Source organism: Populus euphratica, unplaced genomic scaffold (genome assembly GCF_000495115.2).
Source record: "Populus euphratica unplaced genomic scaffold, PopEup_1.0 scaffold114.1, whole genome shotgun sequence".
Classification (NCBI taxonomy): Eukaryota; Viridiplantae; Streptophyta; class Magnoliopsida; order Malpighiales; family Salicaceae; genus Populus; species Populus euphratica.
Genome location: NW_011499905.1, coordinates 63,943 through 76,828, shown reverse-complemented (window position 1 = coordinate 76,828; position 12,886 = coordinate 63,943). Strand labels below are relative to the sequence as shown.

The 12,886-nt window shown below is 29.4% G+C and overlaps 1 pseudogene; it reads right to left on the bottom strand.

Moving 5' to 3' along the window:
* Window positions 1-5,610: 5,610 nt before the first annotated feature.
* LOC105133295 (type I inositol 1,4,5-trisphosphate 5-phosphatase CVP2-like) lies at window positions 5,611-8,984 on the bottom strand (annotated as a pseudogene).
* Window positions 8,985-12,886: the final 3,902 nt, after the last annotated feature.

The window sequence follows — 12,886 nt, the reverse complement described above, 5'->3', positions numbered from 1 at the left end:
TTTTTCTAAAAATATTTTTTTGTTGTATATATGTATAGTTTGTATATGTTAGAGTTTGTTTAAAATTTTAAAAAATTATATTTATTTGTTGATATTTTGAAAGATTCTGATGAATCATATAGGATAAATACACACAATAATATTTTAAGATAAATACTTTTTGAAACACCATATTTATTTAAGCTTAATTTAAACTTAATGTATTTAAAAGACATTCTATTTGAACAATGATCAGCTATGATATCTTACAATACATATTAACATTGTTGTCACATGCAATTATAGAAACTACATCATAAAAATAATAGTATTTGGGTGTGAGATTTTTTGCAATAACATTTCAGCAAAATATCTTACAATAACAATTTTTTAAAAATATATAATTTGGTCCTATTTTTTTTATTACAATCCATGACTTTTTGGATTTTCAATTTTCAATATTCAATCATCTTAATTTTAATTTCAGATTTTATTTTTTTAATTTAATCCTTAAATGAACTAATTGAACTCCTAAGTTTAGGCATTTATTTCAGTTTAGTCCTTGGTTCCTAAAATTGAGCATTTTGGGTCAATTTTATCCTAAATCTCATTTCCTCTACAATTTCTTCCGTAACTAAATCAATTGCACCCCTAGATTTGAGAGTTAACATTTCAATACATAGACACTTAAATAATTATATAAATAAACAAAGATTCTTAACAAGAACAAAAAAACCAATACATACTGCAAAATCCCAACATGTTTGTTTGTGTAAACAAGATTTGAGAGTTAACAAAGAACAAAAAAAAAAAAGTTGCAAGATTAAATCAACTTTTACCAGCATGCAATTGGGTCCTTAAAAGGATGATTCAAGAATATGCATTTATCCTATTAGGCTTCATATTCCTAAAAAATAGTTTATTTTGGAACAATTTTAGTGCCATAAATAAAGCCCTAATTCTTTCTGACACTAACATTATTCTACACATTCAAGGACCATTTGTTGTTGTTTGAATCAATCATTACAATATAGAAAATAACCAAGAAATAAGATGAAGAAAAAAAAATAACTTTGAAAACCCAAAAATGGTAAGAGATTTACCTCACAAAGCCATGGAGGCGTTGAAGATGAAGAAATTAAAGGTAAGAGAAGGAGAGAGAGAGAGGAGATAAAAGAAGAAACTAGTGCTAGAGAGAGTATAGAGGAAGAAAGAAGACCACGGTGTTGTTTCACGGTGTTGTTTTGTTATGAAATGGAATTTTTTTTTTAATTATAGCTTTTTATCAACAAATAATTAAATATTTATTTTTATATTCGTTGATAATTAAAATTTTCACCTAATCCTGAATTTTTCTAAAGACCCCCTCCCCTCAAATTCTCCAATTAAATTTTATTTTGTTGATAATTTTATTTGTAATTGTTATTTAATAATTTTTTAAAATTCTTTATAATTTTTTTATAAACTTAATCTATCAGTAATTTTATATATAATTATTAGTGGCAAAATTATATAATTTTTTAACTCTTTAAAACTTTCTGATAAACTTAGTTCATTGGTAATTCTATTTATAATAGTTAGTGGCATGATCATGTAATTTTTTTCAACTCTTTAGAACTTTTTGAGGGACTTAGTCCATTAGCTTTGTCTGTAATGGTCGATGATATGTGATAGGATCAAAAGATTGATATCTTCTTTTAAGTGTAGGAGTGTCGAAGTAATAAATAATCCAGCAAAACTGAGGTCGAACCACAAAGAGGTTAACTATATAAATTATAATTAACAACAATAACAATAATAACAACAACAATAATAATAATAATAATAATAATAAGTGAAAGAGGACTTTGAGATGTGATATTGATATAATAATTAAACAAGAATAAAATAATTATCAAGGATAGATGATCCACTAATGTTATTTCAAACAAATATAGTATAAACTCTTTTTATTACTCAACTTGAAACCATACACAAAGGAGATTTCAATAGGATTATAAATGGCTAACATGATTATATTAGTTATTTTATTCAAATAATGCTAATACTTGTAAATGTTGTTAAGTATTCATGATTATAACTTATGTTAACAACAAATCAAATATAGTATAAACTCTTTTTATTACTCAACTTGAAACCATACACAAAGGAGATTTCAATAGGATTATAAATGGCTAACATGATTATATTAGTTATTTTATTCAAATAATGCTAATACTTGTAAATGTTGTTAAGTATTCATGATTATAACTTATGTTAACAACAAATCAAATTCCTTTCATGGTATATGCGTAGGTTATACCATACGGTTAGACTATGAAAGTGCCAAGTATTTGTTGTACCAAGTGTTATACAACATATATCTAAATTAACTATTTAACAAACAAAGTATAAAAGTGAACAAGATAACAAATACAAAACATGTTGTATCAAACATTAAAATCCATGTTAAGTTTATACCATACTTATTCTTACACCATTAGTGTAACCTTTTTATCTTGACATAATAAACTTAGCTAAACATAATAAAAGAAGAGAAACATAAATAAAAAAGATAAGAATATATATAAGATATAAGTTAACTAAGTAAAGAAAAAGAAATGAAAAGCATAAACAAGAGATTAATGAAAGCAAAACTTCAATATTATATATATATATATAAAGTAAGAACATGATCTTGATCTGAAAACCAAGATGTCTAAATGTATGACAAATGCCTCCTTTTATAGGTCAAAATTGAAAACTATTGATTTATTGACTAATTGTTAAGTGAGTAGCCAAATCTTAACTTGGTAACAATCCTTATTTTCTTGTCTAAAAAAAAATCATTGCTAACGTTAGAATTTGAACAAACTTGAATCATGAAAGTTCTAGAAAATTACCTCAGTTTTCTAAAAAACATTTGACCCTAATTGGGCTTCTAGAACTCAAGATATTGGCTAAAAACTGAACATTGTCTAGGCTGCATGACAGATTCTGACTTCTTTTTTGATACTAAGATTTGGACTTCCAAACAACAGAATTGAGTTTTTTTTTATAATCATGAATGTTTATTCTTGACCCATAGAGGGCATTTAAGCTATTTTTGGATGTAAAATCAAGAAAAGATGTGAGCCACAATCACAACTACCTGTACATATACATGCTTTTTAAAAAATAAATAAATAAATAAAGAGAGAGAGAGAGAGTGTGTGTGAGACTCCAGCTAGCCTACATATAGGAGGTATGATTGTCTTTTTAATTTCTCATCTATAAAATCCTCTTTTTCTTCCTTTCATTTCTACTCAACCCATACATTCAACAAATATAGAAGTGTATATAAATAGCAAGTTCCTCAAGTCATCACATAAGAAATATTTGTGTTTTTGGTGGATCTATTCCTGAGAAAGAAAATAAGTTTTTAGAATCAGCAAATCATCTTGGTGAGGTGCTAGCTGAGAGAAAGATTCATTTAGTCTATGGGGGAGGTAGTCTTAGGTTAATAAGCATGAATGCCTGATAATATTTATAAGTATTAATATTATTTGAATAAGATAACTAATGTAATTATATTAATAATTTATAATATGATTGGAACTTCCTTTGTATGTGATTTTCAATTGAATAATAAGAGTTTATACTATACTTGTTTGACATACCATTAGTGGATCCTCTAACCTTGACATTTGTTGTTATTATTGTTTAATCTTTATGTTAATCTCCCATCTCAAAGTTCTCAACTTCTTCTTCTTCTTCTTCTTCTTTATTACTATTACTACTACTACTACTATTATTGTTACTTTTGTTGTTATTATTGTTGTTGTATTATTGTTATCTGTAATTTATACAATTAACCTCCCTATGGTTCGACATCTGTCTTGCTAGGTTATTTATTATTTTGACACTCCTGCACTTAGAAGAAGACATCAATCTTTTGATCGTGTCACCCTACTCTGTCCTCTCGTCTGTCGCTTTCACAAGTTTGTTTATGGTTTAAAACAAGCTTTGTGAGCTTGGTACACATGACTGAGTGACTTTTTTCTGTCGATTATCTTTCGCACTTCTAAGGTTGATATCTCTTTATTTATATTGACTGTGAATCATGGTATTTGCTATATGCTTGTCTATGTAAATGACATTCTGCTTACTAGTAATAATTTTACTATACTTCGTCGCCTTATTAGTCTGCTGAGTTCAGAATTTAAACTCTAGGATCTGAGTCATACTTATTACTTTTTAGGAATTGAGGTCACTTCTACCAGTATAGGGTTTATGCTTAGTCAACACAAATATACTTTTAATATTATTAGTCAGGCTATTATGTCATTCTGCAAGCCTGTTGATACACCAACTTTTGTTTCAAAGGCCAGTCTACAACTTAGTGGTTTATGCCCATATCCCGCTCGTTATCAACAAATTATAGGTGCTCTTCAGTATGTCAAATTTACTATACCAGACATTTGTTATGCAGTCAATAAAGTTTGTCAGTTTATGCATGCTTTTATTAAAAGTCATTGGGCTGCTGTTAAATGTATTTTACGGTATTTGAGAGGTATTTTTTTTTTTTGCCTTTACCTTACTTGAGACTCCTTCTTATCACTGCATAGTTTTACTAATATTGACTAGATAAGGAGTATTGATTATAAAAAATCTACAAGTGGCTACATTGTCTTTCTTAGCACCACTCCCATCTCATGAAAATTTGGTAAGCAACACATTATTGCTCGCCCCTCCACTGAAGCAGAATATAAGACTTTAGCTGATAGTACTACTTAGGTTCTTTGGCTCTATTATTTGCTTTCAAATTTATGCTTCTCTCCTTATTTTGTTACCACCATTTGGTGCGATAATTTGTGTGCTACTTATTTATCTGTTAATTTCATGTTTTATGTATGTATTAAATATGTTAAGGTTAATTATCACTTTGTTCGTGATAGAGTTGCTAAAAAGAAGATACAGATTTGGTTGATATCCTCTAAAAACTAATTAATTGATGTTCTTATTAAGCCGCTCTCTCATATTACATTTGTCTATTTATGATACAAGCTTCAAATTGATAACTCATCTTAAGGTTGAGGAGATATATTATAAAATATATTGTAGTTTAGAAAAAAATATATTTTCCTTGTATAAAGTTATATTGTGTAGTGTGCTATATTTTAACTATTATATTCTACCCTGCTCATATAAATATATAAGAGGTACCTAATGCGTTATGCAAGCCTCCCAAACTAATTATAAATCTTGTTTTAACAACTATCATTTATAATTCCACTAGTAAATTATTTTTCTTGACAAAATCAATCTTTAAACACCATTAGAATATTCTGTTGATATTATGCAATATTCTTGTTGGAAAACCTAGAATAGTTGGTATGAAGTAGAAAACAAAACGGTGGGTTGACTTCTGTTCGTATTCATCCCAAGCCTCCCTTAAATCATATGCTTAAGCTCAAGAAAGCGTATTGGTCATTCTGGGCGTTTTGGTCATTCTGGACGTATTGAAGCTTATTTTGATTGATTGATTGAATTTTCTTGGTATTTGGATATGCAAGGTGCTTCTTTATAGTTAGCAGCACAGACCTGTCAATTGTGGTTGCAACTTGCTATGATTCAACGCACTGAGAATTTGGAATTTAGGCACATAACAGATATTAAACTTCCAGGCCTTCATTTATTAAATAACCTAGCAGTTCCAGCCCCATTATTTTTCTGAACATATATTTTAACTCGCATGCTTGTTCTGTATCAGCTGACAATGACCTGAAACACTGTAAGATGGCATGTATGTGTGTGTACGTCTACAGAATTAGGTGCATATGGAGAGAAACTGCTATTATTATTCAGAATAGAAGCCTGTTCTATCGACATTACATGATATCTTTTCATTAAAACACTCTTCAAGATGGTCTTTTGAGCAGCGAAATCTGCCAGTAAAGGAGCTTCCCAGTCTCCTTGAATAACTTGGGACTTCGATTTCTGCTACGAAGATTGCACGAACAGGTCTATGGTCTGACAATCTAGATTCACCTCTGCTGTATTCTCTCTGCTTCAGTCCCTCTCTATACCAAATTATTCGATCACACCTGCAAAAACAGCATCTTATATAGTTTCTTGAGCATCGTCTCATTTAGTTATCTTCTTAGGACGACTACAAAAAAGAATATAAAGAAAAATAAGTTTAATTACCATGCAGGAGCACGCTTCTTTTCACCCTACCTCTTCTGATCACAGCCATAATAAACCTGTGAGTTCTGATAGTACTTGTATGTAGGTGCAAATTCAATTATCCCTTCGCGCCAACCTTGGAATACATGGCCCTTCACGAGCTCGGCCTTGAGCTACAAACATTTATTTTCAAGAAGCTTAAAACTTAATTATCGTCGTAATTGTAATAATAAAAGTTTTTCACAATTAATATTCTGTTTTCGTATATACCTGATCCCTTTCTAACAAAATATTCCATTCTTTTTTCAGGACTAGAGATCTTGTTGTGGTGTCAGGCAGGTCTATCCTGTAGTTGAAATCTCCGAACCAAATTACCTGACTGCAAATGGATAGCGATAATAGTGCTACACAATAATTAAACATATACAACATGTAATAGATTACTGATCATATGAAAACAAACTGTCTAAATCAATGACATTATTGGGTCGAGTTTGATATATATATATATGATCGGTTGTATCTAATTAAACAAATTCTCTCCGACATATGGCTAGAAACTCAACTCGTCTGCATACGATCTAGAGGAGCATTCTGACCAATAAACGCGGGGAAATAAATATTATCGTCATGGGTTTTTATTATTATTATTATTATTGCAAGGTCCATGTAAATTTGGAATTATATAGAAATTAATTAAGCAAGGCAAATTCAATTTTCAAATCACTTGAAATAACAATACAATTGGCTTTAAATTAATTAAGCAAACCAGGTAGCTTGTTGCATCATGATTACTTCTAAACAACAGAAATCATGTCAAATCCGTCTAATAATAATACATTTAAATTATTTTCATGCTGGGTGTTAACCGACTAGACTGTACTCTTGCTATAAAAAAATTCCAAATTATAAGTGGTCTTTTAAGTTATTGTTTTTTAATAAAAAAGTCAGTCTCTATCTTATCTTATAAATTCTCAATGCTAAGCACACTAGAAGTTAATTATGTCATGAAATCAATATCTTACGCCCCTTCAAGAGTAGCAAAAATAATAATTGAGAGATTGAAAAGAAATAGAGCAAAAACAATCATGATATCAAAACTGTCTAGACAAAGAAAAAAGTTGCATCTGCAGTCTATTCACGGGATATAGAACTTTCACACACAAATATACTTACTCGTGATCAAGAATTTTGAGGGGCAAATTGCGCAGAGGACCACGAGAAAATCTTGTACGTGATAAAATCTCTGTAGCGTTAGCATTTCTGTTCTTTTCATCTCCTTCCTTCCCTCCAGAAGCCAGATGACTACACACAAAACAGAAGCTTGTTTCATGCAGGCAAAACCTAACCGAGACCGATCCCTGCATATAAAAACCATATTCAAGTTCAAGAAGCACTCATACAGATCTATTTGCATTGATTTTTTTTTCTCATTACATGAGAGTGTGTGTGTACTTACCTTATTTCCTAGGCAGCCCATGAAGCCGCAGCCTACGCAGGAGACACTAGGATGTTTTATGTATGGAAGGAGATCATTTCTAACCCAAACAGTGATAAAAATCCCAACCATTTGCTTGCTTGTGATAAGATCAAAGCAGTGTGGAAAATTATTGCTGCTTTTGTCGAGAGAAGCAATGCTATGATTTTCTAAGGGGTGCACTTTGTAAAACTCTCCCACTTTATCTTCTTGAACATGCTTTGAGATACTATTGTTAAGAGCTTCTCTAATAAGAGAATTCCATCTGCTGCAAATCTTGCTGTTTTCGAAACCTAGAACAATGTTTCCAGCATTGAGAGGCACAACTTCTTGGAACCTGAAATATCTAATACAGCCAAATTGATAACATGATACATAGAACAACAGTAACTCTCTCTCTCTCTCTTTTTTCCAACAAAAATACAGGCACTCCAGACAAATACAAACGTCGTTGGGCTTTTAGATCTCAGTTTCGATGGCTATATGCTAGCACATATCTTTCAATCAATTCCAGTGATTAAGAGATATCCATGTAAAACTTGATAATACTGAAATGTAAATCAATTACCATATAAGATAAAAAAAATAACGAGAGAAACAAAGTTTTAGTGGGCACTATTTCTTAAAAAATGTCTTATAGTCAAGTGATATCCTCGAGCCAAATATTAAGGAACTAACCCAAGAACATAGATGTCAGCAGGGTCAGTATGTGTGCATAACCAATCTTCCATGTTCAAATCAACGGGTGGTGCAACGCCCCCAACATTCCATGAACCGACAAAAATCCTGCTTAAAATAGCTATATTAACGATCATAAAATAGAAGAAATTAACAAAGAAAGAAAATCCCATAAACATCTTGATAAATAAAGTGACTGTCTATGGTTTTGTGGAGAGAGCTTGTACTTGTGTTTTCCCTGATCACCAGTGATGTATTCCCTGGAACTGATTAGCGAGGCTTGATCTGAAGAAGTACTTGAAGTTTCTTCTAGCTCTAACATGGTCTCTGTTGAATTTGGAAAGTCTGCAACGATGTTATTGCTACCCAACATCTTCCTCAAGAACTTGTTAGCCACAAACTTAGGCCACATGACCTTCAAAAATGAATCGATGTATGCCAATGAATAACAGTAAAGAATATAAAAGAGATCAGAAAGAGAGAAATTAAGCCAACCAGAGAGAGGGGTGCCTACTTCTTGCTTGATTGTTTGCATTGTTTAGATGGTAGTGATTTAATGTTTTTTTCGAGAGGATAAAAAGTTAAATCACTGAATGGAGCAGCGAAGTGTTGATTAAAATGCAAAGAAAAGGAATTAGAAAGATCGGATTGGGTAGGAAATGGAGAGTGATGGACCACAAGAGCACACAACTCCTTCGAGAACAAAAATTGTATAAAAAGACTCAATTTGGCAAGTTGGAAAGGATGGCAACAATATTAGGGTAGCATTGATGCGAGTGATGATGTAAGTCAAACTATAATTTATTCAGATTTTTCCTACAACAAATTATAGGAGGCACGACATACATATATATATATATATATGTGTGTGTGTGTGTGTGTGTGTGTGACTGATTAATTAAATTAGGACATTTGAAAATATTAATCAACACGAGTCTTTTTTCCAATGTCGTTAATTAACTGTAGAAGATTAGTCCGATCGTTAAACAATTATACTTTATTTTATGATATTTTAAAAGTTAGTTTTACTTAAAAACAAAATATCAAATTGATATTTTTAACTATTTTTTAATGATTTTAATATACTAATATTAAAAATCTAAAAAAATCATTTTCATATATTTTAAAAAATATTTTATACCATAATACTAAACACTTATGATATTTTAAGATTAGTATAAAATGAAATTTATTAAATTTTTTTGACATCGATATTTTTTCAAATTGTTTAAAGAAAAAAATTAGTTTTAATTTACGTACAAACTAATCCAACAGTATCTCTCATCTTCAAATAATAATAATAAAAAAACTTAAATTTCCCATTCATGTTACTGCGTGTCCGTCACTTTTCCAATAAATAAAATGCGCAGTTGTTAATACAAACACATCAAAATATTACCCATCACTTATGCTAAATGCAATTAATATGATTTATTTTTCTTTTTGATTAGTTGATTTTTAAATAAGTTTTATGTTGTTGCATTTTTTTTCTTGATAGTATATTTGTGTCTTTAATATTTATTTTAATCTTTTTTTTGTAAGATTCTGTTATATTGATCTATAGTTATTTTGGGGAAATTTTCAATTATATGTATATATCCAAATTTATTACCAAATATATTATTTAATATTTTTTTCAAGATAATATTACATTGATATTATTATTATTATATTTGAATTTATTATTTTTTATGCATTTAGGAATTTTTAATTCTGGTTTGGAGAAAGACTATTATGTTTCTAATTGTTATAGATAAATAATTTAGAAAACTTTAGATTATATGTTTTTATATATTTTAGGAAAGTTTAAATCTTTTTATTAATAATAATAATTTGATAGATTCTTATATATTAGTATTCCATATGTATACATAATGAGAAATTTATAGTAATTTCAGGGTTAATCCAAGCTACTTTACATCTATTCATGAACCAAATAAAATTTTGACATCTAATTAGTCCCACTGGTAGCTAGAGATATCTTAAGCTTTGGTTGGGTTAAGGCGAGACTAAATTTGTTTTGCTCCCTGCGCGAGTTAGGTTAATTTTTTAATATAAAAAAAAATTAAAAAAATAAAGATTAAAATTAAATGTAAAATATAATAAAAGGATAAAATTAAATAAAAATAAAATATAATAAAATAATGAGGAAAAAAATTAAAAGAAAAAATAAATTAACAAAAAACAATAAATAAAGAAACCAAAATAATGAGGGTCAAAATTAGATAAAAAAACAAATGAAATAAAAATTTCAAGGGCTAATTGAAAAATAAATAAATAAATAAATAAAAAATAATTAAAATAATAAGGATTCAGTCTAGAAAAAAATAAAATGAAATAAAATGTTGAGGGATAAAATTGAAAGAAATAAAAAAACTAAGAAAATGATAAAAAAAGAAACAATAATTAAGAGAATGTGTATTATATTAGATATAAAAATAAAACAAAATTAAATGGAAATAAATGAAATTGAAAAAAAATCCAAAAAAAAGCTAAAAAAAATAATATAAAAAAATAATTATAATTGAAAGATAAAATAAATAGGAGGAAAACCATGATTATATTCTTATATATTTATAAAAAACTATAAAGTACTAAATTATCTCTAAGAAATTTGTAAATGACTTTTTGGATCCGTAAAAAAATACCCCGCCGGCAAAAACTGTGTAAGAGAAAATCAAAATAATAATTACATTTTGCACATTCACAGTGAAACACCTATCAGTATACAGTTTAGAGTTATATACAGTGTAGAGATATATATATATATATATATATATATATAATTAATTGATTAATTATAAAGCTCTCTCTCTTGCATCATTGCATGAGAAGACAATGCTGTCGATGCAGTTGCGCAGCCGGCAAAAGGAATGGGTTTTAGATGATAGTTACATGCACAAATGGTTTTAATTTGGGACCCTAGCTAGCTACACGATTAATTTTACGCCTTTGATTTTTAGTGGCATTGTTCTTCTTCCCGCATTTGTATATAGAGACACACATAAAGGGCCTCGTATCTTTTTGTTCCTCTTCTAGATTTCTATATTAATTATTAGGAAAAGAAGTTTTTTCTACGCCTTATTGAATATTATTGCATGAACCCAATAGCCATGATCATCGATCTTTTGTTTTTTTACTTATCCTCTTCCAGTAGAGAAGCCAGACTTTCTACGTCGGCCATAACGTTAAAAGTTATAATGATTAGAGTTCATACCTCCATATATTGCTAGTTCCTGCTGAAATCTATGTAAGATAATAGAGAAGTTTGTATGAGTTTAAAAGCTAGTTACCACGAAAAAAAAAAAGAGATGTTACAGGATTCTTTTTTTTTCTTTTTTATTTGATTCATTTAAATATAAAAAAATAAAATATCAAGAAAAATACATGCACACACACATGCACATTTGCTTAAGATATAGGTGTATAACAGGTGAATGCTCTATAAAGATGGGATGGATTTTGATTGCTGTTTCTTTGATTGTACTTTGGATTGCTTCTTTATGGAATGTTCTTTACTCGTCATCAAGTTCATATGCAAAGACTTCATTTTTTAGTGATGGTTGGTGGAAACTGAATATTATTGCATGAACCCATTCATTTTTTAGTGATGGTTGGTGGAAACTTATGGTTTTTATTTGTTGATTTTGACACCATTTTGTCTTTATTAAACTCAGGCGAAGCTTTCTCCAGGAGAAATGTATTGCTTGTTGCTGCACACCCAGATGATGAATCCATGTAAATTGAGCACTTCAAAGCCATTATTTATAGATAGATGAGTACAAGTTGATTAGATGTGGTGAAGGTCGAATACTACAATTTTGTTATAGCACTGCTTGATAAATGCACATAAAAATTTGAAACTGGGATTTCAGATGTAGCAAAGAATCTGTTTTTTTTTTAGTTTTGAATTCATCTCTGAACCTATAAAACGCTTTTATTTCCTGCGCTGTTCAATTTTTTGGCTAAATGTAATCTATGAAATCATAAATTTCTTAAAATAGTTTGAATGACACCCTGGTGTGATTTATTCTGTGGATTTTAGAACGTAAATTTTGTAATTCATTTTATTTTATTCATTGTATAGGCAATGCAGATCCTAGTTCAACAGGTGAAGATTCTGGACCATCCAGATTTGCAGGTTGTACTCCTAGTTGCTCTTGGAAACACCCGTGTATTTTAATGTTAGTTGGAATTTCATCCTGAGGCTTTTATAATTTGATACAGTGTCAACATGTAGGATGGTTTTGGTGAGGTCTGGGACCATGACATATTGGCTGGTATCTAGTCGTGGCATTGACATGGTGAGATGTTTGTTTCCTCTCGACAACTTTAAGTTGTTCATTTTTTTTTTTTTATAAAAGAAGGAAAAAAACTATACAAAGTATAAAGGCCATACTTATACAGCAAATGCTTGTTACCCTAGTCTGTGTAACCATAATAACAAGGAAAAAAAACAAAAGTTAAAAAGAAATTGAAAAGGAACATAAACAAATTCTGAAAACAAATAGCAGATGAACCGGTGGACTGATTAATTTCATATAAAACTATGCTAAATATAATTTGTGTGTTACGTTGGAGCAAAAACATTCATTTTTAAAATTT